Consider the following 20,618-nt stretch of genomic DNA (forward strand, 5'->3'; position numbering starts at 1 on the left):
TATCTTTGTACTAAGTTCCTCTTTTCCCACTACATTGCCCATCTCATCAGGCATATGTATGTAAAACTACACCAGGAACAATCAGTGCGCTCTGTGCAAGCGCCGGTTCTTTGGGCTGCACGTACCAAGCATGAACAGCGCTGCCTTCCTATCCCCAACACGCACTGCGCGTGCGCAGACACACGCTGCGCTTCAGTAAACTCTGTACTCTCCTCCGATCGGCGCGTACTGCGCAGGCGCTGGCGTTTCACCGCATATCCGGTCATATGACCGGCTCGAGCCCTATGACAGCGAGATCGCTGTATTCAGTACAAGCTCCTTCATTGCCTAGACACAGTTTGTGTCGGCTCTTTCCACTTATCCACCAACGCCGGCTCCACATGCAGGAAATACAGCTACCTACGGATGTGAGATCACAGCACTTTAACAGATAAGTCACCCAACCTATTGTCTTGCATTACATCATAGCTCCATACTATTCTCTTCTTTGCAGCTCTATCCTCTCCTGTTACCTTGAGGACACACAAAACATCACAGGGATCTTACAACCTGATTTTGATTGACTCCATAGATAGACAGGTAGTATATGGCCACATAATACCTATACATTGGCAGTCGAGGGCACTTTACCTTTGGCATTTTATACTCTGAACATTGTTTTCATTACAGCCATATCTTCCAACCCTACATTACTGCAGGCCTTTAATTGTTATATACCTGGCTTCGGCTACATCAACAGTATACTGGCAAGTATAGTGCGACCTTTATGCTATTGGGTTATGACACTAAAGATTGTATGGCCTGGTTCAGACTTGATGACGATGTGATCTCACTATACCATTACATTGTTGCTCAGGTCAGATTGTAATAATTGCAATTCGCTATGCACACCCATATCTCAGGCACCTCTATGGCACCGTAACACCATTTACAGGGTGCAACAATAGCCAGTTATATAGTAACTAACTATTGTAAATATAGTGTGATTTTTTATTCTATTGGGTAATGAAAATAAAGATTGTATGGCCTGGTTCACACTGGATGACAATGTGATCTCACTATACCATTATATTAATCATATAGCAGGAAACTGGCCTATATATATGACAATTCCAAAAGCCATAGAGAAAATCTCAAAAATAGAATGGAAGCCAATGTCATAAGTACAAATTACAAAAAAACTTTATTAGATGATTCTTTAAAACAATTTTAAAAGAAGAACTCTCTTTCCTGTATCCACAATGGAGACACACATGCAAATAGGCTGCACATGCAGATCAAGTATCACATGCCATTTATATGTCCACAAGTTCTGATATACAAAGGGGTAAAATGACCATTCAAACGGATCAATAGTAAGGTTACTCACAGAGCAATCAACAGTGGTCAGAATATATTAGTACATTGACGGCTCACCAGGGAGCCATACCCCAAATCACTTACATAAAAATATCAAGGAAATGGAGGCAATACATAACCTGCACGTGCAGTCCTGAGCCCCAACGCGCGTTTCGGGTTAGCTTCTTCCGGGGGAACTGTATGTGTAAGTGTTAGTGTTGGAGCTATTTATAGCCCTATCCTTCATAGTTGTCAGCGGCGTGGTAATGGCGCTCACATCGCTGAGCCGGGCCCCAGCGTATGCGCAGGTCGGCGTCCCACGTCACTGTTCCACTTCCCCGTCCGACGCATCAGGACGGGGGGTGGAGTCAGCGACGTTACGGACGCGTTGCCACGGTAACGCGGTAACCTGGACAGCGATGGAGCGCTCTCACCACAGAAGGTGCAGTCAAGGAGAAGAGGGACAGGGGGACGGAGAGGGCAGGAAGGGGTAAGGGAAGAGGATGAAAGGCTAATAAAAGGAAAGAAAGAGAAAATAGCAAAATGTACGGGGATGGACAAGTATCAACTAAATATTTAAATTGTGATATATATTCAATACTTTCTTGTGATGATATGCAAAAAATCTTATTTAAGAACATATAAACGGGTAACTTAAAAGGACTGTGCTTAGAACTAAATACAGGACGTGCAGGCCATGCATGCCCTCTGCAGAAAGTCAAGTGAAACATACAGTAAAAATACATTAATTACAGTGACCATTAATAATATATATATAGAAGCCAGTAAACACTTACTATTAGTGTTGAGCATTCTGATACCGCAAGTATCGGGTATCGGCTGATACTTGCGGGTATTGGAATTCCGATACCGAGATCCGATACTTTTGTGGTATCGGGTATCGGTATCGAAACAACATTAATGTGTAAAATAAAGAATTAAAATAAAAAATATTGCTATACTCACCTCTCCGACGCAGCCTGGACCTCACCGAGGGAACCGGCAGAGTTCTTTGCTTTCCTCTCCTTCAGACCCTGGGAACCATCAGGAATACCGTCCGATACTTGAGTCCCATTGACTTGTATTGGTATCGGGTATCGGTATCGGATTAGATCCGATACTTTGCCGGTATCGGCCGATACTTTCCGATACCGATACCTTCAAGTATCGGACGGTATCGCTCAACACTACTTACTATTGTTACGTGTAAAACATAAGAATTCTTGTTACAATAAGTGAATCCAAAACTACCTGAGGTTCAGGTGTATCAAACACCGTGACAAATATTACAGTGGGTTGCATAAGTATATAGAGTAGGTCCAGAAGTGTTGAAATATACCTAGAAAAAGTGTATTACATACATGCTTATTTCTCTATATATAGACAGTTAACGATAAAAGATTTGGGTCTTTATAATTTCTTTTTCTTAGTTATATTCATTTATTTTCCTTAGATTAGGAAGGCTCCTCATCCACCAGTGTGGGTCCCCGACCAAAAACCACCGACTCCCTCGAAACCTACCAACACGCATAATCCTCCAAAGAATCCAGAACTCGGACCACCAAACAGACCATCACCAATCAGTAAGTATACTCAATCTAAATAGATCTGAAAGAGATCAGGGTTAAAAATAGACAACATATACTGTATATAACAACAGATTATATAAATAAAAAAGTTAAAAACAAACACAAAACACATATAATTAAAGAAAGGGGGCAAAACTCAACTTTTCATTTAACCCTTTTGGCTGAACACAGTCAATCTTCTTGATCCATCTGGTGTCCAACTGAGCTAAGGTCTTTTTCCAATTCCCACCTCTTTGATCTATAAAGACCTTGTCAATCCCTGATACCATTAGAAGTTTGGCATTACAATAATGGGTTCGCTTGAAGTGCCTGGGTATTGGTTTTAATACTGATATGTCAGTTACCTCTCGTGCATTTATAATGTCTCTATAATGTTGCCTGACCCGGATTTTCAGTGGCCTTGATGTTAAACCCACATAAATTTTGCCACAAGGGCAGTTAGCGTAGTATATCATGCCTACCGTATTGCATGTTATATGTTGTGTGATGGTAAAGTTTTTTGTTCCATCACTAGATTTAAATGTTGAGGCTTTCTGCATGTTTGGACAAGCAATACAGTCATTGCATGGGTACAAACCCCCATTTGGGTCCTTTTGAGCCAAAAGTTTTACTTGGATCTTCACCAGGGTAATATCTGTGCACCAACATATCTTTTAAATTCTGTGATCTTCTGTAGGTAATGGATGACGTGTTACTGATATGTTTAGTCAGAATTTGATCGGTTTTTAATATTGCCCAATATTTGTTAAGGGCCTGCTTCATATCAACCCATTTCTCATTGTATGTTGATATAAACCTGATCATATTGTCCTGTCTAGTTGTTTTAGTTTTTGGTTGGAGAAGGTTAGTCCGATTTTCAGCTGCTGCTCTTCTACGACCTCTGTTGTGGATTCTGTTTGTGGGCTCCCTCTGGTGGTTACTGCTGGTACTGGGTGACTTTGGTGGGTTGCGGCCTTTGGTTTCCACCTGTCCATCAGAGGCTGGGTGTTTCCTATTTTACCTGGTCTTTCTGTCATTCCCTTGCCGGCTATCAATGTATTCAGATGTGCTCTGTTTGGTTCCTGCCTACCTGCTCCCAGATCTTTCAGGATAAGCTAAGTGCTGATTTTCAGTTGTTTGGTTTTTTGTCCAGCTTGCTTATTATGTCTCTATGCTAGCTGGTAGCTCTAGTGGACTGAGGTTCTCCCCATGTGCCATGAGTTGGCACATGGGTTCTTGTAATCTCAGGATGGTTTTTTTAATTAGGGTTTTTTGCTGACCGCTCAGACCCCTTTTGTATCGTTCTGCTTTCTAGTTTACAGCGGGCCTCTATTTGCTGAACCTATATATCATCTCTATGTGTGTGCCTTCCTCTCATTTCACCGTCAATACATGTAGGGGGCAACTGTACCTTTTGGGGTTCATTCCTCTGGAGGCAAGTGAGGTCTTTATTTTCTCTGCAGTACTAGTTAGCTCTTAGGCTGGTGCGTGGCGTCTAGAACCAACGTAGGCACGCTCCCTGGCTATCTCTAGTTGCGTTTGTCAGGCGTAGGGCAGCGGTCAGCCCAGGTTCCATCACCCTAGAGCTCGTCCGATATTTTGTATTACTTTGCTTGTCCCTTGCTATCCCTAGCCATTGGGATTCATGACAGACCTCTTTTGATGCATCTGTTGGAGTATCCCCGATTTTTGAATTTTTCAGCTAAATCATCAGCTTGTTTATTGAATAGGTAGTCAATAGAGCAAATTCTTTTAATTCGCAAGAATTGACCCTTTGATATAGCGTTCACTACTTGCTGCAGGTGGGAGGAGAATGCATGAAGAAGAGAATTTACAGCGTTTTTTTTTGCGAAACACATCAGTTTCTAGGGAATTTGAAGGTCCCTTTGAGATGAGAATATCCAAGAATTCAATGTTGTTTTGACTGTACTTACATGTTTTCTTCACATTGATACTGTTGCTGTTCAATGTATCAACAAAATGTGATGAGATCTTGTTCCGTGTCCTGCCAAATCATGAGAATGTCGTCAATAAATCTAGCCCAAAATAAGACTTTTTCAATGTCCGCTATTGGGTTGGTAAAGAAAATTTTCCTTTCCCACGCCCCCAAAAATAAATTTGCATATGAGGGGGCGAAAACCCTAGAAACTGATGTGTTTCACAAAAAAACCGCTGTAAATTCTCTTCTTCATGCATCCTCCTCCCACCTGCAGCAAGTAGTGAATGCTATACCAACAGGTCATTTCTTGCAAATTAAAAGAATTTGCTCTAATGACTACCTATTCAATAAACAAGCTGATGATTTAGCTGAAAGATTCAAAAATCGGGGATTCTCCAACAGATGCATCAAAAGAAGTCGTAGGAGAGCAGCAGCTGAAAATCGAACTAACCTTCTCCAACCAAAAACTAAAACAACTAGACAGGACAATATGATCAGGTTTATATCAACATACAATGAGAAATGGGTAGATATGAAGCAGGCCCTTAACAAATATTGGGCAATATTAAAAACCGATCAAATTCTGACTAAACACATCAGTAACACGTCATCCATTACCTACAGAAGATCACAGAATTTAAAAGATATGTTGGTGCACAGCTATTACCCTGGTGAAGATCCAAGTAAAACTTTTGGCTCAAAAGGACCCAAATGGGGTTTTGTACCCATGCAATGACTGTATAGCTTGTCCAAACATGCAGAAAGCCTCAACATTTAAATCTAGTGATGGAACAAAAAACTTTACCATCACACAACATATAACATGCAATACGGTAGGCGTGATATACTACGCTAACTGCCCTTGTGGCAAAATTTATGTGGGTTTAACATCAAGGCCACTGAAAATCCGGGTCAGGGAACATTATAGAGACATTATAAATGCACGAGAGGTAACTGACATATCAGTATTAAAACCAATACCCAGGCACTTCAAGCGAACCCATGATTGTAATGCCAAACTTCTAATGGTATCAGGGATTGACAAGGTCTTTATAGATCAAAGAGGTGGGAATTGGAAAAAGACCTTAGCTCAGTTGGACACCAGATGGATCAAGAAGATTGACTGTGTTCAGCCAAAAGGGTTAAATGAAAAGTTGAGTTTTGCCCCCTTTCTTTAATTATATGTGTGTTTTGTGTTTGTTTTTAACTTTTTTTATTTATATAATCTGTTGTTATATACATGTTGTCTATTTTTAACCCAGATCTCTTTCAGTTCTATTTAGATTGAGTATACTTACTGATTGGTGATGGTCTGTTTGGTGGTCCGAGTTCTGGATTCTTTAGAGGATTATGCGTGTTGGTGGGTTTCGAGGGAGTCGATGGTTTTTGGTCGGGGACCCACACTGGTGGATGAGGAGCCTTCCTAATCTAAGGAATAGAAATGAATATAACAAAGAAAAAAGAAATTATGAAGACCCAAATCTTTTATCGTTTACTGTCTATATATAGAGAAATAAGCATGTATGTAATACACTTTTTCAAGGTATATTTCAACACTTCTGGACCTACTCTATATACTTATGCAACTCACTGTAATATTTGTCACGGTGTTTGATACACCTGAACCTCAGGTAGTTTTGGATTCACTTATTGTAACAAGAATTCTTATGTTTTACACGTAACAATAGTAAGTGATTACTGGCTTTTAGATATATATAATGGTCACTGTAATTAATGTATTTTTACTGTATGTATGTTGTCCATAATAACAGGGTCTGTACCACAGGACTGGCGTATAGCAAATGTGGTGCCAATATTCAAAAAGGGGACAAAAACTGAACTCGGAAATTATAGGCCAGTAAGTTTAACCTCTACTGTGGGTAAAATCCTGGAGGGCATTCTAAGGGATGCTATACTGGAGTATCTGAAGAGGAATAACCTCATGACCCAGTATCAGCACGGGTTTACTAGGGACCGTTCATGTCAGACTAATTTGATCAGCTTCTATGAAGAGGTAAGTTCCGGACTGGACCAAGGGAGCCCAGTGGATGTAGTGTATATGGACTTTTCAAAAGCTTTTGATACGGTGCCACACAAAAGGTTGTTACATAAAATGAGAATAATGGGGATAGGGAAAAATATGTGTAAGTGGATTGAGAGCTGGCTTAGGGATAGGAAACAAAGGGTGGTTATTAATGGAGCACATTCGGACTGGGTCGCGGTTAGCAGTGGGGTACCACAGGGGTCAGTATTAGGCCCTCTTCTTTTTAACATATTTATTAATGACCTTGTAGGGGGCATTCAGAGTAGAATTTCAATATTTGCAGATGACACTAAACTCTGCAGGGTAATCAATACAGAGGAGGACAATTTTATATTACAGGATGATTTATGTAAACTAGAAGCTTGGGCTGATAAATGGCAAATGAGCTCTAATGGGGATAAATGTAAGGTCATGCACTTGGGTAGAAGTAATAAGATGCACAACTATGTGCTTAATTCTAAAACTCTGGGCAAAACCGTCAATGAAAAAGACCTGGGTGTATGGGTGGATGACAAACTCAGATTCAGTGGCCAGTGTCAGGCAGCTGCTACAAAGGCAAATAAAATAATGGGATGCATTAAAAGAGGAATAGATGCTCATGAGGAGAACATAATTTTACCTCTATACAAGTCACTAGTTCGACCACACTTAGAATACTGTGCACAGTTCTGGTCTCCGGTGTATAAGAAAGACGTAGCTGAACTGGAGCGGGTGCAGAGAAGAGCGACCAAGGTTATTAGAGGACTGGGGGGTCTGCAATACCAAGATAGGTTATTACACTTGGGGCTATTTAGTTTGGAAAAACGAAGGCTAAGGGGTGATCTTATGTTAATGTATAAATATATGAGGGGACAGTACAAAGACCTTTCTGATGATCTTTTTAATCATAGACCGGTGACAGGGACAAGGGGGCATCCTCTACGTCTGGAGGAAAAAAGGTTTAAGCATAATAACAGACGCGGATTCTTTACTGTAAGAGCAGTGAGACTATGGAACTCTCTGCCGTATGATGTTGTAATGAGTGATTCATTACTTAAATTTAAGAGGGGACTGGATACCTTCCTGGAAAAGTATAATATTACAGGGTATATATATTAGATTCTTTGATAGGGCGTTGATCCAGGGAACTAGTCTGATTGCCGTATGTGGGGTCGGGAAGGAATTTTTTTCCCCATGGTGGAGCTTACTCTTGCCACATGGGTTTTTTTTGCCTTCCCCTGGATCAACATGTTAGGTCATGTTAGGTTAGGCTATGGGTTGAGCTAGATGGACTTAAAGTCTTCCTTCAACCTTAATAACTATGTTACTATGTTTCTCTTCACTTTTTGCATGGGGCAATGCATGGCCTGCACGTCCTGTATTTAGTTCTAAGCACAGTCCTTTAAGTTACCCGTTTATATGTTCTTAAATAAGATTTTTTTGCATATTATCACAAGTAAGTTATTGAATATATATCACAATTTAAATATTTAGTTGATACTTGTCCATCCCCATACATTTTGCTATTTTCTCTTGCTTTCCTTTCATTAGCCTTTCATCCTCTTCCCTTACCCCTTCCTCCCCTCTCCGTCCCCCCATCCCTCTTCTCCTTGACTGGACCTCCTGCAGTGAGAGCGCTCCATCGCTGTCCGGGTTACCGCGTTACCGTGGCAACGCGTCCGTGACGTCACTGACTCCACCCCCCATCCTGACGTGTTGGACGGGGAAGTGGAACAGTGACGTGGAACGCCGACCTGCACATGCGCTGGGGCCCGGCTCAGCGATGCGAGTGCCATTACCACGCCGCTGCCACCTATGAAGGACAGGGCTATAAATAGCTCCAACACTGACACTTACACATACAGTTCCCCCGGAAGAAGCTAACGCGAAACGCTCGTTGGGGCTCAGGACTGCACGTGCAGGTTATGTATTTCCTCCATTTCCTTGATATTTTTATGTACGTGATTTGGGGTATGGCTCCCTGGTGAGCCGTCAATGTACTAATATATTCTGACCACTATTGATTGCTCTGTGACCAGTACTTAGGACTCTTTACTGAAAGCTTTTTTTATGTGACTTCTTGAATACAGTTAGCTCTAGGACTCATTGTGTGGTGGACATAAATTATTATGCACTTTGCAAAGAGATAGCACTTAGCACTTTTTTGTCTCCAACTCGGGATCAGTCCTATTTACTGGGTATTGGGTGTAGAAACCCTTATCAGAAGTGACATTTGATCTAACAGTAACCTTACTATTGATCCGTTTGAATGGTCATTTTACCCCTTTGTATATCAGAACTTGTGGACAAATAAATGGCATGTGATACTTGATCTGCATGTGCAGCCTATTTGCATGTGTGTCTCCATTGTGGATATAGGAAAGAGAGTTCTTCTTTTAAAATTGTTTTAAAGAATCATCTAATAAAGTTTTTATGTAATTTGTACTTGTGACATTGGCTTCCGTTCTATTTTTTGGATTTTCTTTATACCATTATATTGTTGTTCAGGTCAAGTTGTATTAAGTGCAATTCGCTATGCACACCCATATCTCTGGCACCTCTATGGCACTGTAACACCATTTACAGGGTGCAACAATAGCCAGTTGTGGTCATTACCATAGGAACTTGGGGTATTATTTCATTGACTGCATGCCTTCCCAATGATCTATGTCTTCCCTGTATTGTATATACATCACCCACTATTACTCCTTTTCACCCTGTACAGGGGTATTCTTCCATTGACTGCATGGCCCTTCAATGATATGTGCTGTTCACGTATATGCTCTTCTATATATTTGATACACATCTCTTACTGTACATTACTTTTTTACAGGTATATAAAACTGTGCCCCTAATCAAATTCCCTCAGCCACACAGTATACCTTCTCTAGAAAAACTGCTGTATTAGGGTATGTGCATTTGTCCTACCAGTCTGAATGTCATATGTTCTGCCTTTGTAAACCATTTTCTCCAAATTATGTCCTTGTATAATGTAATCTCCAGAGACCGCATTAGTATGTATCTGTATTCTTGGATATTATCTTATCCTGGCAATTATCTTGACATGTATTCATAAATGTATATATGCTTAGGCAATTGTATGTATGTATGTGTTTAATTTTTTTAATTAATTTCTCTGTCTGTTACAGCGATATTTTGATCAAGGCCACGGGTTGGCCGAAACATTTTTGCCTATCGCTCCACTACAATTATTGTTTGAATAAACTTTTCATTTGGAATAAGCAACTTTCATGATACGAGTGCAGTGATTACTTTACTCTATGCTTTATCCTTCAGGTCAGTACAATAACAGCAATATCTCATTTATATATATTGTTAATGTTTTGTCTCTTATACACAATAAAAAAATTTTTATAAAAAATTTTTTTTGCATCGCTATATTTTGAGAGCTATATCTTTTGTTTTTGCATTGATGGAGCTGTGTTGCATCTTGTTTGTTGTGGGACAAGATGACATTTTTATTTATATATGTAATTAATCACTGTTTATTCCACTTTTTTCCAGCGGACTAGTAAAAAAGCAGTTATTTTTACACTTTTTTTATGGTGTTCACTGTAAGGGTCAATTAGTGTGATAGTTTTACAGACTGGGTCATTCTGGACGTGGCAAATCCAAATATGTGTATTTATTTTGTTTATGTTTGTTTTTACATAAATATATGTATTTTATGTTTTTTTGTTGTTTTGTGTAATTCATTCAATCTTCTTCTTTACTTTTTCTATTTTTTTACTTAGACCCTCTATGGCACATTAATTTTTATAAGTCTGATCACTGGTCTCATGCATTGCAATGTAGATATACTGTAGTGCATTAGACTAGACCTGTGATATTACAAAGGCATATCATCTGATAAACCCTGCCTATGGCTGGGTTTAACAGGCTGCCATACATGGTGCACCAGGAGGTCATTGTATGCCATGACAACCGGGTGCTATGACAGCCATCATCACTCCATGATTTTGTCCCAGGGGTGCCGATGGGAGTGAGAGAGAGAGCCCCCTCACTCTTACAACCTTCAAAATGTCGTTAATGATTGCGGAATCTGGAAGGTTGTTCAGCCAAAGGCGATGTGGGCACTGGCTGTTACCGCAGGAGCTCGATTGTCAACTTAGGCAATCTCCCGATGATGATCGTGCAGGTAACTGTTCATTTTTCAGCACCTCCCGCACAATCATTCTGTGATTCATCAGTTAGACTGACTGACCTATTACAGCAATCAGAGAGTGTGGATCTCTGAAATGGGTTCCTGCATTTCTGTCCATGCTGATCAGCTTTCAGTGACCTGTAACGCTGAGTCATTTCTCACAGACAAGCCATGAGTTGGGAAGTAAAAGGAGTCCGAGGTCAATAGCCATACGTCATAAAGAGAGGAAAGAGACAAAGGCGTAGTAAGGTAAAAGTCCAAGGTCAGAATACAAGGAAGATGGTGGATCAGAGCAGAACACGTAATACAAATGGGTAGTCAATAGGAAAGTCCAGAGTCCAGCAACAAAGAGAAAGTCAGAATGCTGAGAACTAGGCACAAAGGAACAAGTCACACAGAGCCAAAAGCTATGATTAGCAGCTAGCTGGGCCAGAAAGCTCAGTTAAGTAGTCAAGTAATCACTGAAACAGGGAACACCTGAAGGCCACTCAGCACCTCCCAGACTCAGATTGGACAGCTGAAATGTCAACAAAGACACAAACAACTCAGCACACCCTGGCATCTCACTGGACAATGGAGCTGTCAATCATAGCACAGACAGCTCAGCAAGCAACTGCACCAAACTGGATGACTGAGCTGTCAATTCCGGCACAAAAAGCTCAGCACACCCCTGCACCAGACTGGATGACTGAGTTGTCAATTACTGTTCCTAAGACACACTAGGAGTTATATCGTAACAGACTGTTGTTGGCACAGATCTGTCACTTTGCACTTTCACACAGTGACAGTTTAAATCCATGACAAACAGCACATCATGATGCGGGAACTGACATACAATATTGTTAAGGGGTTAAAGTATTCTTAGGAGTGGGGTCATTATTATTATATCTGGGAGGGACTCAGGGTTATTATTAGTATATATGGGGGGGACTCAGAAAATAATTGTCATGTCGGATGCTGTTCAGACCAGGTCGTTCGACAGATAGCGGTAATTCTGCTTTTGACCACTATGTGCTCATTGGCGTCGGCTAGATTTTATCTAACTGGTCCGGGGTTAATTTACCTGATGCTCGGATTAGATGCTGGGCCATGCCCATTGCCTTTAAATAGTTCTCCTGAACATTAGGCATCGCCGATTATAGCTTCTGTCTTGTGCGTTGTTATCTCGATCTGGAGTGGTGAGCTAGTAGTTGGAATATCGTTGCTGGTGGTGTATTTCCCTTTGACTTATTTTCTCCTTCCTATATTTGTATTTATTTTGCCCTGCGCATTTATAGTGTATTCCTGAGTGACTGCGGCGTGGTGTATATTTTCCGTTATCCTTGTCTGTGCTAACTGTGGGTATTGGCGTATTATCTTTTCACTGGGTGGTGGGCGGTGGTTTCAGCCTAGGGTTGAAACAGGAGACAGGGCAAGGGTCGAGGCCTAGACATGCACACCATCAGTGTAAACTCTAGGTAGAGGGTCAGTCAGGATTTCCCTAGTCTGAGGGAAATTACAGGGGCCCGGTTTATTAGCTCTTGCCCACCTAGTCTCCCCGTGACATTATAATAGGCCTTTAAAACAAAAAAAAAAGGGTTTCCTTTTTTTTGTTTTGTCATGGATCCCATGACTTCCATAACCCGCCAGTTGGAGGCGCTGTCCCTACAGGTCACTGAGTTGAGGGGGGCAGTGCAGCAACAGGGACTAGCAGTATCTAATGTGCAAGCTGGAGCGACAGGTAGAGTTGCTGAGCCTAAGTTTCCTTTGCCTGAAAAATTTGCTGGGGAACGCAGTAAATTTGTTTCTTTTCGTGAAGCTTGCAAACTATATTTCCATATGCGCCCGATCTCCTCAGGTAATGAGGCTCAGCATGTGGGCCTGGTGTTGTCATTGTTAAGCGGGGATCCTGTCATGATCTCCATGGCCAGAGAACTAGCATAAGCCTCTATAGGAACAAGCTCTTGGAAGATGTAACTGTACTGACCATGAACTAAACCTACCGCATCATCTAGAAGTAGCCAGGTAGCATGTCCTACTTTTTATCCCTATATGCCCAGCGCCGGCCGGAGAACTAAATAATGCTAGCAGAGGGAAATATAAGACCTGACTCACCTCTAGAGAAATGCCCAAAAGGAGACAGAAGCCCCCCACATATATTGGCGGTGATATGAGATGAAACAACAAACGCAGCAGGAAAATAGTTTTAGCAAATTTGAGGTCCGCTTTCTAGATAGCAGAAGACAGAAAGCATACTTTCATGGTCAGTAGAAAACCCTAACAAAACACATCCAGAAATTACTTTAGGACTCTGGCATTAACTCATAATACCAGAGTGGCAATTCCTGATCAACAAGAGCTTTCCAGACACAGTAACGAAACTGCAGCTGTGAACTGGAACCAAAATACAAAAACAAAACATGGACGAATGTCCAACTTATCTAGTAGATGTCTGGGAGCAGGAACAAGCACAGAGAGGCTTCTGATAACATTGTTGACCGGCAAGCATCTAACAGAGAAGCCAGGTTATATAGCGACACCCAGATCTAATCAGAACAGGTGAACAGGGAAGATGATGTCACAAGTTCAATTCCACCAGTAGCCACCGGGGGAGCCCAGAATCCAAATTCACAACAGTACCCCCCCCTCAAGGAGGGGGCACCGAACCCTCACCAGAACCACCAGGGCGATCAGGATGGGCCCTATGAAAGGCACGAACCAGATCAGAGGCATGAACATCAGATGCAGTGACCCAAGAATTATCCTCCTGGCCGTATCCCTTCCACTTGACCAGATACTGGAGTCTCCGTCTGGAAACACGGGAGTCTAGGATTTTTTCCACAACGTACTCCAACTCACCCTCAACCAACACCGGAGCAGGAGGCTCAACGGAAGGCACAACCGGTGCCTCATACCTGCGCAATAACGACCGATGAAAAACGTTATGAATAGAAAAGGATGCAGGGAGGTCCAAACGGAAGGAAACAGGGTTAAGAATCTCCAATATTTTATACGGACCGATGAACCGAGGCTTAAACTTAGGAGATGAGACCCTCATAGGGACAAAACGAGAAGACAACCACACCAAATCTCCAACACAAAGCCGAGGACCAACACGACGGTGACGGTTGGCAAAAAGCTGAGTCTTCTCCTGGGACAACTTTAAATTGTCCATCACCTGCCCCCAGATATGATGCAATCTCTCCACCACCGCATCCACTCCAGGACAATCCGAGGATTCCATCTGACCGGAGGAAAATCGAGGATGGAACCCCGAATTACAGAAAAACGGGGAAACCAAGGTGGCAGAGCTGGCCCGATTATTGAGGGCGAACTCCGCCAATGGCAAAAAAGCAACCCAATCATCCTGGTCAGCAGACACAAAACACCTCAGATATGTCTCCAGGGTCTGATTAGTCCGCTCGGTCTGGCCATTAGTCTGAGGGTGAAAAGCAGACGAAAAAGACAAATCTATGCCCATCCTAGCACAAAATGCCCGCCAAAATCTAGACACAAATTGGGTTCCTCTGTCAGAAACGATATTCTCAGGAATACCATGCAAACGAACAACATTTTGAAAAAACAGGGGCACCAACTCGGAAGAAGAAGGCAATTTGGGCAGGGGAACCAAATGAACCATCTTAGAAAAACGGTCACACACCACCCAGATGACAGACATCTTCTGAGAAACAGGCAGATCTGAAATAAAATCCATCGAGATGTGTGTCCAAGGCCTCTTAGGAATAGGCAAGGGCAACAATAATCCACTAGCCCGAGAACAACAAGGCTTGGCCCGAGCACAAACGTCACAAGACTGCACAAAGCCTCGCACATCTCGTGACAGGGAAGGCCACCAGAAGGATCTTGCCACCAAATCCCTGGTACCAAAAATTCCAGGATGACCTGCCAACGCAGAAGAATGCACCTCAGAGATGACTTTACTGGTCCAATCATCAGGAACAAACAGCCTATCAGGCGGACAACGATCCGGTCTATCCGCCTGAAACTCCTGCAAGGCCCGCCGCAGGTCTGGAGAAACGGCTGACAAGATAACTCCCTCCTTAAGAATACCTGTGGGGTCAGAGTTGCCAGGTGAATCAGGCTCAAAACTCCTAGAAAGGGCATCCGCCTTAACATTCTTAGAACCTGGTAGGTACGATACCACAAAATTAAACCGAGAAAAAAATAATGACCAGCGCGCCTGTCTAGGATTCAGGCGCCTGGCGGTCTCAAGATAAATCAAATTTTTGTGGTCAGTCAATACCACCACCTGATGTCTGGCCCCCTCGAGCCAATGGCGCCACTCCTCAAACGCCCACTTCATGGCCAAAAGCTCCCGATTCCCAACATCATAATTCCGCTCAGCGGGCGAAAATTTACGGGAAAAGAAGGCACAAGGCCTCATCACGGCGCAGTCAGAACTTTTCTGCGACAACACTGCCCCAGCTCCGATCTCAGAAGCGTCGACCTCAACCTGAAAAGGAAGAGTCACATCAGGCTGACGCAACACAGGGGCAGAAGAAAAACGGCGCTTAAGCTCCTGAAAGGCCTCCACAGCATCAGGGGACCAATTAGCAACATCAGCACCCTGTCTAGTCAAATCGGTCAATGGCTTAACGACATCCGAAAAACCAGAAATAAATCGACGATAAAAGTTGGCAAAGCCCAAAAATTTCTGAAGACTTTTAAGAGAAGAGGGCTGCGTCCAATCACAAATAGCTTGAACCTTAACAGGATCCATCTCAATGGAAGAGGGAGAAAAAATATATCCCAAAAAGGAAATTCTCTGAACCCCAAAAACGCACTTAGAACCCTTGACACACAGAGAATTAGACCGCAAAACCTGAAAAACCCTCTTAACTTGCCGGACATGAGAGTCCCAGTCATCCGAAAAAATCAGAATATCATCCAGATACACTATCATAAATTTATCCAAAAAATCGCGGAAAATATCATGCATAAAGGACTGGAAGACTGAAGGGGCATTAGAAAGACCAAAAGGCATCACCAAATACTCAAAGTGGCCCTCGGGCGTATTAAATGCGGTTTTCCACTCATCCCCCTGCCTGATCCGCACCAAATTATACGCCCCACGGAGATCAATCTTAGAGAACCACTTGGCCCCCTTTATGCGAGCAAACAAATCAGTCAGCAACGGCAATGGGTATTGATATTTAACCGTGATTTTATTCAAAAGCCGATAATCAATACATGGTCTCAAAGAGCCGTCTTTTTTTGACACAAAGAAAAAACCGGCTCCTAAGGGAGATGACGATGGACGAATATGTCCCTTTTCCAAGGACTCCTTTATATATTCTCGCATAGCAGTATGTTCAGGCACAGACAGATTAAATAAACGACCCTTTGGGTATTTACTACCCGGAATTAAATCTATAGCACAATCGCACTCACGGTGCGGAGGTAGTGAACCCAGCTTGGGTTCTTCAAAGACGTCACGATAATCAGACAGGAACTCAGGGATTTCAGAGGGAATAGATGATGAAATGGACACCAAAGGTACGTCCCCATGAGTCCCCTTACATCCCCAGCTCAACACAGACATAGCTCTCCAGTCAAGGACTGGGTTGTGAGATTGCAGCCATGGCAATCCTAGCACCAAATCCTCATGTAGATTATACAGCACTAGAAAACGAATAGTCTCCTGGTGATCCGGATTAATACACATAGTCACTTGTGTCCAGTATTGTGGTTTATTATTAGCCAATGGGGTGGAGTCAATCCCCTTCAGAGGAATAAGAGTTTCCAAAGGCTCTAAATCATACCCACAACGATTGGCAAAGGACCAATCCATAAGACTCAAAGCGGCGCCAGAGTCGATATAGGCGTCAGTAGTAATAGATGACAAAGAGCAAATCAGGGTCACAGACAAAATAAATTTAGACTGTAAAGTGCCAATGGAAACGGATTTATCAAGCTTTTTAGTACGCTTAGAGCATGCTGATATAACATGAGTAGAATCCCCACAATAGAAACACAACCCATTTTTCCGTCTAAAATTCTGCCGCTCGCTTCTGGACAGAATTCTATCACACTGCATGCTTTCTGGCGTCTTCTCAGTGGACACAGCCAGATAGTGCACAGGTTTGCGCTCCCGCAGACGCCTATCGATCTGAATGGCCATTGTCATGGACTCATTCAGACCCGCAGGCACAGGGAACCCCACCATAACATCCTTAATGGCATCAGAGAGACCCTCTCTGAAAGTAGCCGCCAAGGCACACTCATTCCACTGAGTAAGCACAGACCATTTACGGAATCTTTGGCAGTAAATTTCAGCTTCATCTTGCCCCTGCGATAGGGACATCAAAGTTTTTTCTGCCTGAAGTTCCAAATGAGGTTCCTCATACAGCAAGCCCAAGGCCAAAAAAAACGCATCCACATTGCGCAACGCAGGATCCCCTGGTGCCAATGCAAAAGCCCAGTCTTGAGGGTCGCCGCGGAGCAAGGAAATCACAATCCCAACCTGCTGTGCAGGGTCTCCAGCAGAACGAGATTTCAGGGACAAAAATAGCTTACAATTATTTCTAAAATTCTGAAAGCTAGATCTATTCCCTGAGAAGAATTCCGGCAAGGGAATTCTCGGCTCAGATACCGGAGCATGAATAATAAAATCTTGCAAATTTTGTACTTTCGTGGTGAGATTATTCAAACCTGCAGTTACACTCTGAAGATCCATTATTAACAGGTGAACACAAAGCCATTCAAAGATTATAAGGAGAGAGAAAAAAAAGAAAGACTGCAGCATAGACAGACTGGCAAGTGATCCAATTAAGAGCACAGAGAAAAAAAAAAAAAAAAAAAAAAAACTCTCAGCAGACTTCTTATTTCTCTCCTTTCTCAGCCAAGGATTTTAACCCTTTAGTGGGCCGGTCAAACTGTCATGATCTCCATGGCCAGAGAACTAGCATAAGCCTCTATAGGAACAAGCTCTTGGAAGATGTAACTGTACTGACCATGAACTAAACCTACCGCATCATCTAGAAGTAGCCAGGTAGCATGTCCTACTTTTTATCCCTATATGCCCAGCGCCGGCCGGAGAACTAAATAATGCTAGCAGAGGGAAATATAAGACCTGACTCACCTCTAGAGAAATGCCCAAAAGGAGACAGAAGCCCCCCACATATATTGGCGGTGATATGAGATGAAACAACAAACGCAGCAGGAAAATAGTTTTAGCAAATTTGAGGTCCGCTTTCTAGATAGCAGAAGACAGAAAGCATACTTTCATGGTCAGTAGAAAACCCTAACAAAACACATCCAGAAATTACTTTAGGACTCTGGCATTAACTCATAATACCAGAGTGGCAATTCCTGATCAACAAGAGCTTTCCAGACACAGTAACGAAACTGCAGCTGTGAACTGGAACCAAAATACAAAAACAAAACATGGACGAATGTCCAACTTATCTAGTAGATGTCTGGGAGCAGGAACAAGCACAGAGAGGCTTCTGATAACATTGTTGACCGGCAAGCATCTAACAGAGAAGCCAGGTTATATAGCGACACCCAGATCTAATCAGAACAGGTGAACAGGGAAGATGATGTCACAAGTTCAATTCCACCAGTAGCCACCGGGGGAGCCCAGAATCCAAATTCACAACAGGATCCCCAAGCATGGGCGTTTTCTTTGCCATCTGATTCTGCTGCATTTGACTCTGTGGAGAGTTTTGTTTCCTTTCTTGGAAACATTTACGATAAGCCAGACAGAATGGCTCTAGCAGAATCTAAGATACGCACTATTCGCCAGGGGGAGCGAGTTGCAGAGGATTACTGTTCTGAATTTCGTCGCTGGGCGATCGATACACAGTGGAATGATCCAGCGCTGCGGAGTCAGCTTATTCATTGGGTTTCTGGAAGGGTCAAAAAAGCCCTTCCGATGTACGAGACTCCTACTTCTCTAGATTCCGCTATGAGTCTGGTTGTCCGCATTGATCGCCGTTTGCGTCAGGGGGAGCATGAGACACCGCCTATGGGAGAGGGTTTAGGTTCACGTGAGGTTGCTGCAGATGAGCCCACGGAGCCTATGCAAATCGCAGGGGTGTCACATGTGAAGCATCGAGCCCCTGAGCTCAGGAAGCAGGGAGCCCGTTTTTACTGCGGTAAGACTGGTCATTTTATTAACATCTGTCCTCTGCTGTCTAAGAAAAATGCAACGGCGGAAAACTTCTAAGCTCAGAGGGTGTGGAGGAGACCAATCTGAGCTTATGTATATCCTCCATGGTGGTTTCTCAATGCATGCTCCCTGCTAAGGTTATAATCGCTGGCAGTGATCTGCCAATTACTGTTTTTGTGGATAGTGGTTCAGCCACAAATCTCATTGATGAGGAGTTTGCGCGCACAGCAGGTTTTAGGATTGAAAAACTGCCTCATCCTATCCGCGTGGTCACCATCAATGCTGCTCCTCTCTCGCAGGGGGAGATTACTGAATTTGTGGCTGAGGTGAAACTCCACATTGGGGTTCTACATTCTGAGCAGATTACATGTAAGGTGCTCAGGAATCTTCCTGCTCAGGTGGTTTTGGGTTTTCCATGGTTGTCTATGCACAACCCGGTAATTGACTGGAAAACTCAGGACATAATTCAGTGGAGCGAATTCTGCCAGGGGAATTGCCTGGCCACATGTGTGTCTGCTGTGACTTCAAGCGTTCCGGAGTCACTTCTGGATTTTGTGGATGTGTTCTCTGAGAAGGGTTGTTCAGAGTTGCCACCACATCGCCCCTATGACTGTACTATCAGGTTTAAACCAGGGGCCAAATTGCCTAAAGCAAGGATGTTTAACATCTCCGTTCCGGAGAGAAAAGCATTAAAGGATTACATTGCTGAAAGTTTGAGCAAAGGGCACATCAGGCCTTCATCCTCACCTGTGGCAGCAGGGTTCTTCTTCGTGAAGAAGAAAGATGGCGGATTACGCCCGTGTTTGGATTTCAGGGAATTGAACCAGATTACGGTTCGTGATCCATACCCTATGCCACTAATACCAGATTTGTTCAACCAGGTGGCAGGTGCTAAGTGGTTTACCAAGCTTGACCTCAGGGGGGCGTACAACCTCATAAGAGTCCGTCAAGGTGATGAATGGAAGACGGCTTTTAATACCCCTGAGGGTCATTTTGAAAATTTGGTGATGCCATTTGGGTTGACTAACGCACCTGCAGTGTTCCAACATTTCATTAATCATGTGTTTTCGCATGCTTTGGGGAAATTCGTTATCGTGTACCTAGATGACATTCTCATATATTCTTGCGACCGTGATACTCATTTAGATCATGTCAGGCAGGTGTTACAGCTTCTCAGAGAGAATAAGCTGTATGCTAAACTTGAGAAATGTGTATTTTCTGTTCAAGAGTTGCCTTTCTTGGGTTATATTGTGTCTGCTTCTGGTTTTAAAATGGACGCCGCTAAGATGCAAGCGGTGCTGCATTGGGAACGGCCTGATAACCTGAAAGCACTTCAGCGGTTCCTTGGGTTTTCTAACTACTATAGGAAATTTATCAAGGATTTTTCCATCATTGCTAAACCGCTAACTGACATGACTAAAAAGGGTACCAATTTCTCCGTTTGGCCTGAGGCTGCTGTGCGCGCATTTGAA

At 43.0% G+C, this 20,618-nt stretch overlaps 1 protein-coding gene across 4 annotated transcripts in view; it reads left to right on the top strand.

Annotated features, from left to right (window-relative positions):
• Nucleotides 1-270: 270 nt before the first annotated feature.
• The window catches only part of LOC143782664 (uncharacterized), a 64,983-nt gene continuing 44,635 nt past the window's right edge, over nt 271-20,618 (top strand). For 3 of the 4 annotated variants that reach the window (XR_013217016.1, XM_077270380.1, XM_077270381.1), the window contains exons 1-5: nt 271-407; nt 494-579; nt 670-746; nt 9,702-9,777; nt 10,018-10,165. The gene's annotated coding sequence lies outside the window, so the exon portion shown is untranslated. The remainder of the gene's footprint in view (nt 408-493; nt 580-669; nt 747-9,701; nt 9,778-10,017; nt 10,166-20,618) is intronic. The other variant, XR_013217017.1, reaches the window with a different exon arrangement.

This window comes from Ranitomeya variabilis, chromosome 6, assembly GCF_051348905.1.
Source record: "Ranitomeya variabilis isolate aRanVar5 chromosome 6, aRanVar5.hap1, whole genome shotgun sequence".
In the NCBI taxonomy this organism is placed as follows: domain Eukaryota; kingdom Metazoa; phylum Chordata; class Amphibia; order Anura; family Dendrobatidae; genus Ranitomeya; species Ranitomeya variabilis.